Source organism: Phyllostomus discolor, chromosome 14 (assembly GCF_004126475.2).
Source record: "Phyllostomus discolor isolate MPI-MPIP mPhyDis1 chromosome 14, mPhyDis1.pri.v3, whole genome shotgun sequence".
NCBI classification, from domain to species: Eukaryota; Metazoa; Chordata; class Mammalia; order Chiroptera; family Phyllostomidae; genus Phyllostomus; species Phyllostomus discolor.
The window spans coordinates 3,825,142-3,838,827 of NC_040916.2; the positions used below are offsets into that span (position 1 = coordinate 3,825,142).

The window sequence follows — 13,686 nt, forward strand, 5'->3', positions numbered from 1 at the left end:
CTGGGGCCCTGGCTACTTTGAGATGACCCTGTCTGGGTGAAAAGGAAAGAAACTGCTATTAAATGTTGTTTGTACCTCCTCATTGATGGATTCTGGAACAAGCAGCACACACTTCTAATCTGTGACATACGGTCAAATTTCAGTTGTCGGCCACTACTCTGTCCTTATGTAGTGCTGGTGGATTCCTGCAGCTAGATACTGGATTGAGCAGATGATTCAAAATAATAATAGCTATTACTTATTGAGCACCTACTATGTGCCAGGCATTGTTTACATGATCTAAGTTAATGTCAGATCAGTGGAGACACTGGTGCAGAAGAAAACTGGCTAAGTTGCTCAGTGCCAAGCAACGACAAAGAGGTGGACCAAAATCCACATTCAAGTAAGCTGACCTCAGGGCTTCCCTCTTAACCTCTCATGTGTGCAGGCACGTGCTCTGCAAGCTATAAACTATCATACAAATATGAAGAGTGATTATTAGGTAGCTGATGGGTAGCCATGAGCCAGGGATGGGTGCAGAGTCCAGGAAGATTTGTGTCTGAGCGTTAATTTAATTACATGCAGCTGAGCTGTATTTCAGAGCTAACCGGAAAGGCTGTCTGGGGTGTCTCGGGCTCTGACTCTCTCTATGAACACAAATACCTGGAATTTGACAAAATGGGATGCAGAGGACTTTTCCCAAGGCTCCCAGACTGGTGTCTATGGGAGGCCTGCCTCACCGGTCCACAGGGCGGGCAGGACGGGTGGGAGGGGGCTGCCCCACTGCCATGCGGTCTCGGCCTCCTCAGCAACACCTCGCAGAGAAGGAAGCCTTTTTCCAAAGCAAGAGATTACTTACTGGAGTGAAAGAAGTAACGTCCAATTAGGGAGAGTTATTAATAGGCAATTAGCCCGTAATGAATGGACGAGTCTCGGCAATGATCATCAAGGCTGCTAGCACCACAAAAGGAGAGACAGCCAGACATCGTGTCTCCTGATAGATGTGCGCCATCACCCGGGGGTTCCTGCTTCCCTCCCCTGAATAAATACATTAACAAAACCTGAACTTGATTAGGGCTGCAGTCTAACCACAAGCACAGAGACAGTGGACAGAAAACAATGATATAACGAGGGTGAATGGGGCAAATACAGAATGTTAGAAACTCTACGGGACAAATGACCCAATTTTTTTAGCAACACATTGAAAGACAGAAAAAAGGAGAAAAGAGTATCCATAGATTGAGTGACATAAAAACTGTAACAAGTAGTCACAATATGTAGATGTTTTTGGATCCAAATGAAAAAGAAAACTAGGGGAAAACAAATAATAATCAGAGAAATAGGAAATTTAACTAAATACTTGATTATATTATGGAATTGTTCATTTTGTTTAGGTATGACAATGATTTTCTTAAGTTCCTATATTTAGAGATGAAATGATAAATTGTCTAGGATTTGCTTCAAAATAGCCAGAAGGTAGCGAAGGCTGGGATTATACCTAAAACAGGATTGACCATGAGATGCCTTCAGAACCATTGAAGCTTGGGCCCTGGCTGGTGTGGCTCAGTGGATTGAGCACCGGCCTGCAAGCTAAACGGTTGCCAGTTCAATCTCCAGTCAGAGCACATGCCTGGGTTGCGGGCCAGGTCCCCAGTTGTGGGTGCACGAGAGGCAACCACACATTGATGTTTCTCTCCCTCTCTTTCTCCCTCCCTTCCCTTCACTCTAAAAATAAATAATATCCTTTTTTAAAAAGAGAAAAAACTATTGAAGCTTGTATCCACAGTGATTATTATACTATTCTCTCTACTTTTATGCATATCTGTAATTTTCTACGATGAAAAGTTTTTTAAATAACACTTAGACCCCACGATCGGCATTTGGTGACACAGCACAGTGCGGGACGCTCCTCTGAGCCGCCCGGGCCTCTGGCTCTGGCCTCTGGGGCTTCCACACCTTGAGAACATGATGGAGGAGGACCCGGGCTGCTTCCCCCTTTCCAACAGCTCCCCTGCAACAAGTTAGACCTCACTTTCTACAGCTATGTCCCCTTGGGGACTTGGACAGAGGCAGAGCCAGTACAACAGCAGAAAAAGCAGCCCTCAATCCCAGCACAAGGCAGCAGTGGAGACACACTCAGTCTTCTGAGGCAGAATCCCCCACTGCCCTTCCTGCCCGGACCATCCTGGCTCAGAGCTGAAAACGAAGAGCTTTGCAGCCCCATGCTGAATATCACCTCTTACTACGCTAGGACTTGAAAAGAACTCTGTCGCCACAAAGCAGCATCCGCAGTAACTGCAGGGAGTGCCTGTTGCCTTTCTGTCTCATTAGGCGCCAGAGTGGGAAAGGGGATGAGGGGAGAAGGAAGAAATTGTGAAAAGGCAGGCCGTACACGCACCAACCACCCAAGCCCACACTCCAGCCCAGCCCAGCAGGGGCCTAGGCATCGCCCACCCCACCTTGGGCAAACAACTGGCACCTCCCAGGCCAGTCCCTCCCTTAGTTAGCACTTCCTGGTGCTACTGACCACAGAGCTCATTGGAGAGGAGAGCAGACTGAGGGAGAACGGGATGGAGAGTTCAGAAGGGAAAGGAGAGGACTACGGGGTATCTGGAGAAGTCCCTGGGAAATGAGGAACAGATGGGGAGAGTGCCCGGCCTGGCACATTCAGGAGCTAAGGCCATAACTGTGGAGCTAAGGCCATAACTGTGCAAAGGAAAGAGGAGAAGAGAGAGCGAGGGAGAAAGAAAGCAACAGTAAGGTGTGAGGAGAGAGAGATGGAGCAGGAGAGTTAGAGGCCCCCAGGAACATGTAACCCGAGTGACTGCCCACCCCGCTCAGCAGCCCATGCCTCCAGGGTCCCCCAACCCATCCCAGCACAGTTGCTCAGAGGGAGTTCCCTGCCCCTGTGGGCCCAGGAGGGGTATCGGGCACCAGCTCGCAGACACACCTCCTGGCCCAGCTGGTCCCTTTCCTACCTCATAGCAGCCTGCTCCTGGAAGAGAAACTAGCAGACCAATCCACCTGCCTCCTAAGGGGCTGAGTGCCAGAAAAGAGGCTCCACCTCAGACTAAGTGGCCAATCAAGGGAGCCAGCAGGAGCCTGCCCAGAGCCTGCCCTTTTGGGGGCACAGTGCTGAAGGGGACACAGGTTAACTTAGTATTCATACCAGGTGCCTGTTCCATATTCATGAACATGCTGGGTGGCCACAAGGTGACAGCCTCCCACCTCCTAATACTCACTGACCTTCAGGGACCACAGGGCCATCCCAAGGTTACCCTGGAGCCAACCCATACCAAACCCGGGGCAGGCAGGCATCAGCCCTCCCCTGAACACATGGAGCAAGTGAGCCAACAAGTGCCTTGCTGACAGTTGAGGAACCTCGTGACTGATCCCAGGGCCCTTCCAACTCTGAAACTCAAATCCTGGCTCTGCCACTTGCTGTGTGGCCTAAGGCAAGCCACTGACCACCTCGTAGCCTCTGTTATAAAGTTGCTGGGAGCCTGTCCCCCCGCAGCCTGCACCTCCATAGCCATGGGAGCAAGCACAGAAGGAAAAATGCTCAAGGCTCGCAGGAGAAGCGACGCCCTATAAATGTGAGGTATCGTTACCATAAACGAGAGTGCCACACCTAGGAAGGAGGAGGCAGGTTTCTGTAAGGCTTTCCAAGGCCATCTGAATAAGGAGAAGGCAAAGGACAAACCAAGCCACAGAACAGCGAGGCCCCCAGGCTTTGTGCACCCTGCCTAGGAGCTCCATGGTTCGTGATTGCAGGGTGGGGGAGGGGGCAATGAAAAATGCTTCAAGAGTGCTCGCTTCGGCAGCACATACACTCAAATTGGAACGATACAGAGAAGATTGGCATGGCCCCTGCACAAGGATGGCACACAAATTCGTGAAAAATGCTTCAAAAAAGAGCAAAGAAGGGGACAGAGGGATGGGCAGGAAGGCATGCTCTGGCCCTAGCATTTGTCTGTGTGGGTTGATGGGTTCTCTCTAACCATCCAGGGCTTGGCCCAAAGCGGGTGGCTACGAGGGGCAGGCAAGTCACACACAGTGGCTCCTTCTCCTCACCCCCCACCCTGGGAGGAAGCTGCGGCTGCAGGAACTTCACACGGAATTAGTCCTGAAACCTAGGACTATAAGGCCTCTCCTCAGAATACTAATATTCATAACAATCTCTGCATAACCTTTTATATACGCTGACTACTTTCACTGTAGCTTCACAAATCCACAGGAGGGAAGCCTCGTGTCCAATCCCTGTTCCTCAGCTGATGAACAGCTGGCGCTCTGAGGGGGACTCACCACTGGAAGTTATGCATCTCAGGGAAGCGGCTCATACCCGGTGCAGCCCAGGGCTTGGTGCTTAGGGGCGCGGTGACCACAAATGCACAGGCCTGTCTCACCCTCTGAGGGAAACCTCCTTGGTGCTGCTCTCCAGCACTCCGTGGAGTGCGCTCTGCCTGGGCCACCTCCACCAGGAGTCAGCAACCATTTACGGACCAGGCGAATTGAGGGGCCTCACGGGTTAAAGGCAGGCTGTTCTATGGCAGGCCCAGGGTTTTACCAGCAATACATTCCCTTAAAAAACCAAAAAGTCCGGCCAAGATGGAGGCGTAGGTAGACACACTGTGCCTCCTTGCACAACCAAAATAAAATCAGCAACAATTTAGAAACAAGATAACAACCAGATCTGACAGAAAACTGAACTGGATGGAAGTCAGACAACCAAGGAGTTAAAATATACACGTTCATCCAGACCAGTAGGAGGGGTGGAGTTGGGCAGCTGGACAGAGAGGGGTGGCGGCACAAAAAGTGGTGGCACTGGACTCGTAATTCATCCTGGGCATGTAAGGCATCCCGAGTGCAAGACCGCAGCGGGTGGACCCTGGGCGCACAGGCAGCTGGCAGACCCAGTGAGGTGGCAACTGTGAAGCGAGGCACTGCATGCAAGGCACCTGGCTCTCCAGGTGATCCCACATTTGAGCACAGATAAACCAGGAGAAATTGGGCAGTGAGACAGCCATGCAACCCAGGGTCCCAGCACCGGGAAACAGAACCTCCAGGAACTGATTGAAAACACCTGTGGGGGTTGAGGTGCAGGGAGAGACTCCCAGCCTCACAGCAGAGTGTGTTGGAGAGACCCATGGGGTTCTAGAACGTGGCCCACCCACCCAGGAATCAGCACCAGAAAGGCCCAGTTAGCTTGGGGGAAGCTGCGGAAGGGACTGAAATCCGATGGAGAGAGGAGCAAGCACCATTGTTTCCTCTTGGACCCCACCCCCACATACAATGTCACAACCCAGCGACTGGGTTGCCCCACTCTCATGAACACCTAAGGCTCTGACCCTCATATGTAATAGGCACAACCAGACCAAAAAAAAAAAAAAAAAAAAAGGCTCAAACAGAAGTACAAATCAAATCAAAGCTCCAGAGCCAATACTTTTAAGCAACCAAGAGATAGCCAACCTATCAGATGCACAGTTCAAAGCACTGGTGATCAGGATGCTCACAGAATTGGTTGAATTTGGTTGCAGATTAGATGAAAACATGAAGGCTATGATAAAAAAAGTGAAGGAAAATGCACAGGGAACCAATAGTGATGGGAAGAAAACTGGGACTCAAATCAATAGAGTGGACCAGAAGGAAGAAAAGAAACAACCAAACAAAAAAGAATGGAGAAATAAGAAATAAAAAAACTGTGGAGCTTAGGAACCTCCAGGACATCTTTAAACATTCCAACATCTGAATTATAGGGGCACCAGAAGGAGAAGAGGAAGAGCAACAAGTGGAAAACTTATTTGAACAAATAATAAAGGAGAACTTCCCCATTCTGGCAAAGGAAATAAATAGACTTCCAGGAAGTCCAGGAAGCTCAGAGAGTCCCAAAGAAGTTGGACCCGAGGAAGCACACAGCAAGGCACATCATAATTACATTAGCCAAGGTAAAAATGAAGGAGAGAATCCTAGAAGCAGCAAGAGGAAAGGAGACAGTAACCTACAAAGGAGTTCCCATCAGACTGTCAGCTGATTTCTCAAGAGAGACCTTTCAGGCAAAAAGGGACTGGAAAGAAGTATTCCAAGTCATGAAAGGCAAAGACCTACGTCCAAGTTTGCTCTATCCAGCAAAGCTTTCACTTAGAATGGAAGGGCAGATAAAGTGCTTCTCAGATAAGGTCAAGTTAAAGGAGTTCATCATCACCAAGCCCTTATTTTATGAAATGTTAAAGGGACTTATCTAAGAAAAAGAAAATAAAAAACATGTATAGTAAAACAACAGCAAAGTCACAATTATTAACAACCACACTTAAAAACAAAAACAAACTAAGCAATCAACTAGAAAAGGAACAGAACCACAGAAATGGAGATCACATGGAGGGTTATCACCAGGGAAGTGGGAGGAGGAGAGGGGAAAAAGGTAAAGAGAATAAGTAGCATAGACGGTAGGTAGAAAATAGACAGGAGGAAGGTAAGAATAATATGGGAAATGTAGAAGCTAAAGAACTTATAATTATGACACATGGACATGAACTAAAGGAGGGGAATGTGGGTGGGAGAGGGTGTGCAGGGTGGAGGGGAGTGAAGGGGGGAATGGGATAACTGTAATAGCATAATCAATAAAATATATTAAAAAAAACAAGAAGTATCCACTCATCTTGCTCCTGCTAGACAAGAATATCTATATCAGCCTATTTAAAATCATAAGGTCCCTCTGAGGAGGTCCGGCCTTGTGCCGTTTCTCCCCAGGCCTTGAACGCAAAAGGCCAAGAGTAATATGCTGACTATGGCAGGGATGGGGAACAAAGAGAATCCCCATCTCAGAACCTTCCCTGGGGACAGGCCTGGGCTGGGGTGAAGCCTGCAGTGTGGACTCAATGTGCCTTAGCCCAGGTGCCCTGAGAAGCTCCCCTGAGGCAAACCTCTGCACAGGGCAACGAGACCAAGGCCACAGCTAATACAACCAACCCCCACCTCAGGGGGCGGTGCCAGGTAGGGCTGGAGGCAACAAGGTAAAGCAGAAGTTAAAGCCCTCTTTCAGCCTGTTCAGTGAACTCTTAAATTTTTGTGACTCAAGGTCCCTGACTATCTGAAGAACTTCTCTAATAACATCATCCCAGGAGAAAGGCTCTGGGCCTGCCATTCTGGGCTTGATGAGACCGCCCGTCTAGGAAACGGACTCTTTCCCACCGGAATTTCTCCTTCTCTTTGGCTTCCCAAGGGTTAACCTGCAGACAACCACCCCCTCCAGCCCCCATCCCCAGCCAGGCCAGAAAAGCAGGATGGATGGGACAGTTGGTGGGGAGGTGTTTAGCTTGGCCCCAACCCAACACTACAGACAGCTCCACTCAGGGTACAGACACCCTCCCTGGGCCCCTCGGACCAAGCCTCTCCCTCCCTCCCCCACCAATGAAAGGCTGTAGAGAAGGCCTCCCTTGGGTGAGGGGTGGCAGAGGCTGTTTTCTGGGATTAGGGAGCAGTCCAAAGGAGGACCTCTGTCTCCTCAGCATCTTCGAAGCTGCAGCAGGCAGCTCCACCCTCCTCTGCCCTCTGCCGGAGCAGCAGAACGAAGGCAAGGAGACACCCAGGCAACAGCAGGCAGCCTGCAGCTGCAGGGACAGCCGTGCAGAGACAAAAGTGACCTTGGAAGATGGCTGACAGACAAGGAGTCTGTCATTTCCTCCTCCCCCTTTTCTGTCCTGGCAGTCAGGGCTCCGTCCCCAGGGGGCACAGGGAAGGGCCAGCTGTTCTGAGCCATGCAATGGGCATGAAGGTGCCTATGTGACAGGGGCATATCTGTACCCTCTTGACAGAGGTGAATCCCTCCCCCCATAGCCACTGTTCTACCACAGTCCTCTGTTGTCTTGCCTCAACTACTTCGAGCCAGCAAATAATTCTGCCAGGTCCTTTAAGAGGTGCCTCCAAGGTGTTCCAGAGCAAAAGCCCCCACATGTGGGAATGGCCCAATGTGAACCCTTCTAGAAGCAAGAGAAGGGTGTTGTACCCCTTAGATCTGATACTCTATGCTCTGACCCTACACCTCCTGCCACCAGTCACCCACTTAACTTTATCCTAAGACTTGGACTCCCAGCCTCACCCCTGAGCCCCCAAAATAGCTCTCGCTGTGTCACCAGAAGCCCCCCGTTACCAGAAAATCTTCCCTGTCTGTGAGGTAGACTTTAGACCACAGATTAAATGTGAGACAGCAACCCCAGTCACATTGCCCTGGAGGTGAAAGAGCACCTCTGAACGTGGTCTGCCTGTTCTCGGCAGTTTGGCCCTGCCCTGGCTCACAAACCCTCAGGGCATCTCCGCCGCCTGCAGCGTAGAGGCTAAATTTCTTAGTTCAAAATGCAAGACCTTATATAACCTAGCCCCAATTTGTGTATCCAATACAATCTGCTACGACCACCCTATAACTAAAAGCATAAATATCCTGTAAATGTGACAAGTCACTGGAATTCAGTGAAAGGAGTGGTTTGGCTGAGGCTATCAGGCCAGACTCCATGGAAGCTGCGGGGGCAGGGGAGGGGGGAGGAGGTATTATTCCCAATCATGCACTGGTCAGCTTGCATGCTATTCTGCCCTCCTCCTCCCTCCGTCACCCCACCAGCTTGCCAACATAAAGGCCATATACAGGGGCGGGCAAAAGTAGGTTCACAGTTAGCTGTTCAAATGGAAAGAGACATGCAGGTTATGACTATTACCATAGCTTGAATAGCTCTGTTTCACATACTCACAACTGTAAACCTCCTTTAGCCCACTCCTGTATTTGCAAATCCACATGGACGCCGGAAATGCTTTTCTGCACTTGAAGATCTGTCAAAATCCAGGCATCCAGGAACAGAATCACAAAAGCCAGTAGCTGCCTGTGGGGAGCCCCCTGCACGTGCTGGGATGGCTTTCGTCTGGCCTGGCGGGAGCCCTGCACTTTACCAACAACCCTCACTGAAAGAAAAGAAGCGCCTGAAGCCATGGAGAAAAGAATTTTAAGAAACTCTGGTCTGTCTGGATTCCTAGACTTTTCTGTTTGGACCTTTGGAGGGAAGGGTATGAGAAGAGTTAAGAAAAAAAAATGTCCAACCGCCTCTGCCTTCCGTGACTCTGGCAACTCGATGCTATTTATCAGTGGCCAGGCAGGGGAGTAGGAGACGGGACTGAGCTTGGAATGAAGGGACAGAGACCAGACCAGACTAGTGGACGCCTAGACGAGCTCGCTCCTCCCTTCCTGGGCAGTGTCTCGAGCCAGAAAATGATGCGGCCAGAGCCAATAAGAGGGAAGGACACCAGGGAAGAAAAGACATAAATCATCACCACCCCCAGCTCCACCAAGGACCCTCCTTCACAATACTGCAGTCTCCTTTCTGGTCCATATCATAAGTCACCCAGCAAGGCGTCAGCACTGCAGAGTCATCCCGAAAGGGGTCCTTGTATGTGGCGAGACAGAGAGAGACCACAATGAATTAGAGCCAAGGGGTAAAGAGGGCACATGAATGTGAAGATGAGGAAAAGAAAGAGAACGCATGAGCTCTTGTTGGAATTAATTTTCAAAGAGCAAACAAAAGCAGTGACTGTGGGAGGGCAGACTCCTGAGGCTCAGCTGCAGGGGAAGCGCCTGGGTGACTGGAGACCTGGCTGCCTGCACTGTGATTACGAAGAAGGTGGGAGGTCGCACCTGGGAAATGACTGCCCAAGGGATTCGGAAGCACAGTGCCAGAGTAATCATGTGTGTGTCAGTGAACAATGCACACACTAAAAGACAGCGACAGAGCTGTTCTGTCAACTACATTGGTAGCCATGAAGCCATCCCAAGGCAGAGAGTGCTCGTCAAACCCCGGAGCTCAAGAAGTCACGTCCTCACAGGCAAGATGACGTGAGTGCGTACTCTCACGTCTCACGTCATCTTCAGTACACCAGTGCTGAAATTTGGCATGTCGAATTTCCCTTCATCCAAACAACCCTATGAGCTAAGTATTATCCTCCCCATTTTACAGAGGAAGAGACTCAGGTTCCAAGAGGTTATGTGTACAGAAGGGAACAGTCGTCCTGAGTTCCCAAAGACCTAAGTTTAAATCATGACTCTACGACTTTCTATGTGACCCAGCGATGTCACCCTGAACACAGTACTTAACCTCTCTGAACCTCAGCTTCAACATCTGCAAAACAGAGACACAACTAAGTACTTGCTAGGTTATTGTGAACATTAAATAAGATCATTTATATAAAGCTCCTAGCTAGTGGTGGTCAGTGCACACAGTAAATGTCCAGTACATGTCAGTCCTCTTCTCTGCCCCTTATTCATTGAGATGACTCATTCATTCAACAGACAGTGGCGTGTCCAATGTATGAAAAGGGGGCAGGGAATAGGACTGATGGGAGCCCTTTTACACGCCAGGCACTTTACAAGGTCTTTAGGGGAAGGCATAGAAATTAACAAGAGGGACAGGACAGAATCCCTGCCTTCAGGCAGGAGTTGACAGCATAGTGAACCAAACCCATGAAATGACTGGGTGTTGTGATGTGTGATAAGAGCTGTGTAAGACGAGAGCAAAGATATAGGGCCTTGGGAGTTTAGGAAGGTAAAGGATGGAGGTTGCGAGAAGAAGATGACTCCCGTGGGACCATCAGGGAAGCTTCTGAGGAGAGGTCACATGACTTCTGAGCTGTGGGAATGGGCAGCATTTTGAGGTGAAATGGAGGGGCAGGGTCTCTTATATGGTTTCTCCTAAGGAGATGCTGACAGGATTCATAGGCTACAAATCAATACAGACTTTCTGCCCTGGGTGGTGTGGCTCAGTGCATTGAGTGCTGGCCTGTGAACCAAAAGGTTGCTAATTCAAACCCCAGTCAGGACACATGCTTGGGTTGTAGGCCAGGTCCCCAACAGGGGGTGCATGAGAGGCAACCACACCTTGATGTCTCTTTCCCTCTCTTTCTCCCTCCCTTCCCCTCTCTCGAAAAATAAATTAATTAAATTTTTTTAAAAAACCAGACTTTCTGTCTTTAAGAGTAGGGGATCAAACATGACTGCAAGTTCTTTGCAACTTCTGCCATTGAGAGGTGGAGTCTATGTCCTTTTCCATGTCCTTTGTGTCTGGGTGGGCCTATGATTCCATTTGACCAATGGAATGTAAAAGAATGATGTCATATGATTTCTGTGGCTAGGATATAAGAAACCTTGAAGTTTCCACTTGGGTCTCTTGGCCTACTCTCTCAAGACACCCCCTGTAGGAACAAACTGCCCAGCTGAGCTTCCAGATGACAGCCATGTGAGGACCCACCTTGGCCATCTGGCCCAGTCCAGCCTGCACATAACTGCAAGGGCAGGGGACAGCCAAGCCAGCACCCAGCTGAGCTCAGGTAACCCAGAGAACCCTGAGAGATAGAAGCACATTTTAAAAAAGATTTTATTTGTTTACTTTTACAGAGAGGAGGGGGGAGGGAGAAAAAGAAGGGGAGAAACATCAATGTGATACCTCCAACTAGGGACCCGGCCTGCAACACAGGCATGTGCCCTGACCGGGAATCGAACTGGCAACCTCTCAGTTGGCAGGCCAGCACTCAATCCACTGAGCCATATCAGCTGGGCAACAACACATTTTTTCCCTAAGTCTCTACATCTTGGGGTGATCTACATGTAGCAATAGGTAACCAGAGTGCCAAGACTCCACATCACTAACTTGAGGTGTTTCTAAGGAAGTTGGAGCAAGGATCATGCTATTATAGAAATGGACAGGAAAAGAGGTACAATGAGAAGAAATTGTATATTGGGAGAGACAGAGGGAATCAGTTAAATTCTCCCAGTAGCCTCCAGCCCCCCACTCCCCTCACCTCTTTCCAACACGATGCCAGATCAATACAACTTATCATTCAACTTACCCCCCTGGGAGATAACTGGGAGAAAATCAGTAACATATAAAGATGTTTATAGCAGAGCTATTCATAATAGCAACAAACTGGAAACAACCCAAATTCCCAGTCATAATAGAAAAGCAATACAATAATGGAGTAACATGACAGAATTATTTACAGCTATTAAAATGACAAATTTATGGGCTATTGTCATACCTGGAAGTATTTATATAAAATAACGTTAAACAAACAAAAAATGCATGGCACAGAACAACAGCTACACACTAATTACAGCTACATAAAAATATTAACAAAGAAGGGCCCAGGGACGAAGGCACAGAGTACAGTATTTACTTACCCTTTCTTTAAGCAAAGTTGGTTAAGTACCACATTTTAATAAGGCACAAATTCAAACTCGCAAGTATTAAAAAAGGGGCATGTCTGCCTGCAGATTAGGAGATAATATTTTGGGGAGATGGTAACGTACTGTCTGTGGCCCAGGGGATGTGGGCAAACCCAGGCTGGGGGCAGGAATGGGTTGGGCTGGACGACAGGGACCAGTGAGCAGAAGGGGCTAGGGCATCTCCTCAGGAGAGTAGCTGAATGTTAGGAAACAAACCCTTGGTGTTTGCTGACACAGTGCAAGGAGAAGGACTCACACAAAAGCCGCCCATTATCCTGTAATTATTGTCTCTCGTGCCTGCAATTAGCGGCTGTCTGAGAGGCGGCTGCCGGGTAACTAAATGTTCGCCAGCATTAGAGTCAATCAGCCCACTGAAGCGCCAATTACCAAGCCCACTGCAGAGACACTCCCAGCACCCTGCAGCAACGGGGAGGGGTGTGGGGGGAGCAGGACGAGGGAACGCAGATCTTGGGTACACTCCTACTCCAGAAGCAGAAAGGGATGCTCAAAGCAACATCCATCCTAAGCCAGAAGCCAATCATGCCCCAAATGAGCCAGCAGGGCATACAGGTGCTTTGACCTCCAGTGCCAAGCCAGAGGGCTCCATAGTCACTCACAGGTTGGCCAACAGGGTTCCTGGAGCTGCCGCAGCCAGGCCTTAAGCAGCCCTCAGCCAATGGGAGTTGATGAAGAGAGAGGAAAGGCCCAGAGGTGCTGTTGCCTCCTGAGTTACAGGGGAAAGAAAGAGAGGGCCCAGAGGAACCAAGCAGGGAGCCATCTCTGCTGACCCACACTGAAACCGATTTACACTGGCCTTGGGCTGTTGTTCTCAGGCAGCAAGCTCAGACGCACAGAAAGGAGCCAGTGTCAGAGAATCCATTCTGTCCTGAGAAAAAGGGTAGGAGAGCAAGCAGCTGACAGGAGGCGTCCACAAGGGCGCCCTGTGGTCCCGCGTGGCCCGTCCAGGGCACGCCACTGTGCCACACCAGCCAGCCAGGCCCTCCCTCCGACTGTGGACCACGGCCTGCAGAGGTCAGGCTGTGGGACCTGCGGCCCCAGAAAAATGTCTGCTGGGATTCTGGGGAGCTGGGGAGCTGCTGAGATCAGAGAGGCAGATTATCACCTTAGAGATCATTTAATCCAGTGGTTCTCAATCCTGGCTTCATACTAGAATTACCCAGACAGTTTCTTAAAAATACTAAGTCCTGGGACCACTACAGACCAACTGAATCAGGATCTTTGCATGGAGGGTGGGGGCAGGGGCCCAGACACACGCATTTCTTTAATGCCCCCCAGGGGATGCCAATGACTACTCCAATGTCCTCAGTTACAGGTGAGGAAACAGGAGTCCAGCAGGGCAGTGACACCTTGCCAAAGGTGACAAAGGCAGCAGGCAGCAGAGCCAAGCTCCCAGCAGCCCATCAGATTACAGGGCTGGCTGAACCAATGGGTGG

At 49.7% G+C, this 13,686-nt stretch overlaps 1 protein-coding gene and 1 non-coding gene across 2 annotated transcripts in view; one reads left to right on the plus strand and one right to left on the minus strand.

The window, feature by feature from the left end:
• The window catches only part of PLEKHA6 (pleckstrin homology domain containing A6), a 133,901-nt gene that overhangs the window by 92,193 nt on the left and 28,022 nt on the right, over nt 1-13,686 (minus strand).
• LOC114512192 lies at nt 3,788-3,894 on the plus strand. The gene has a single exon (XR_003685774.1). It is a non-coding gene; the product is annotated as a U6 spliceosomal RNA (small nuclear RNA).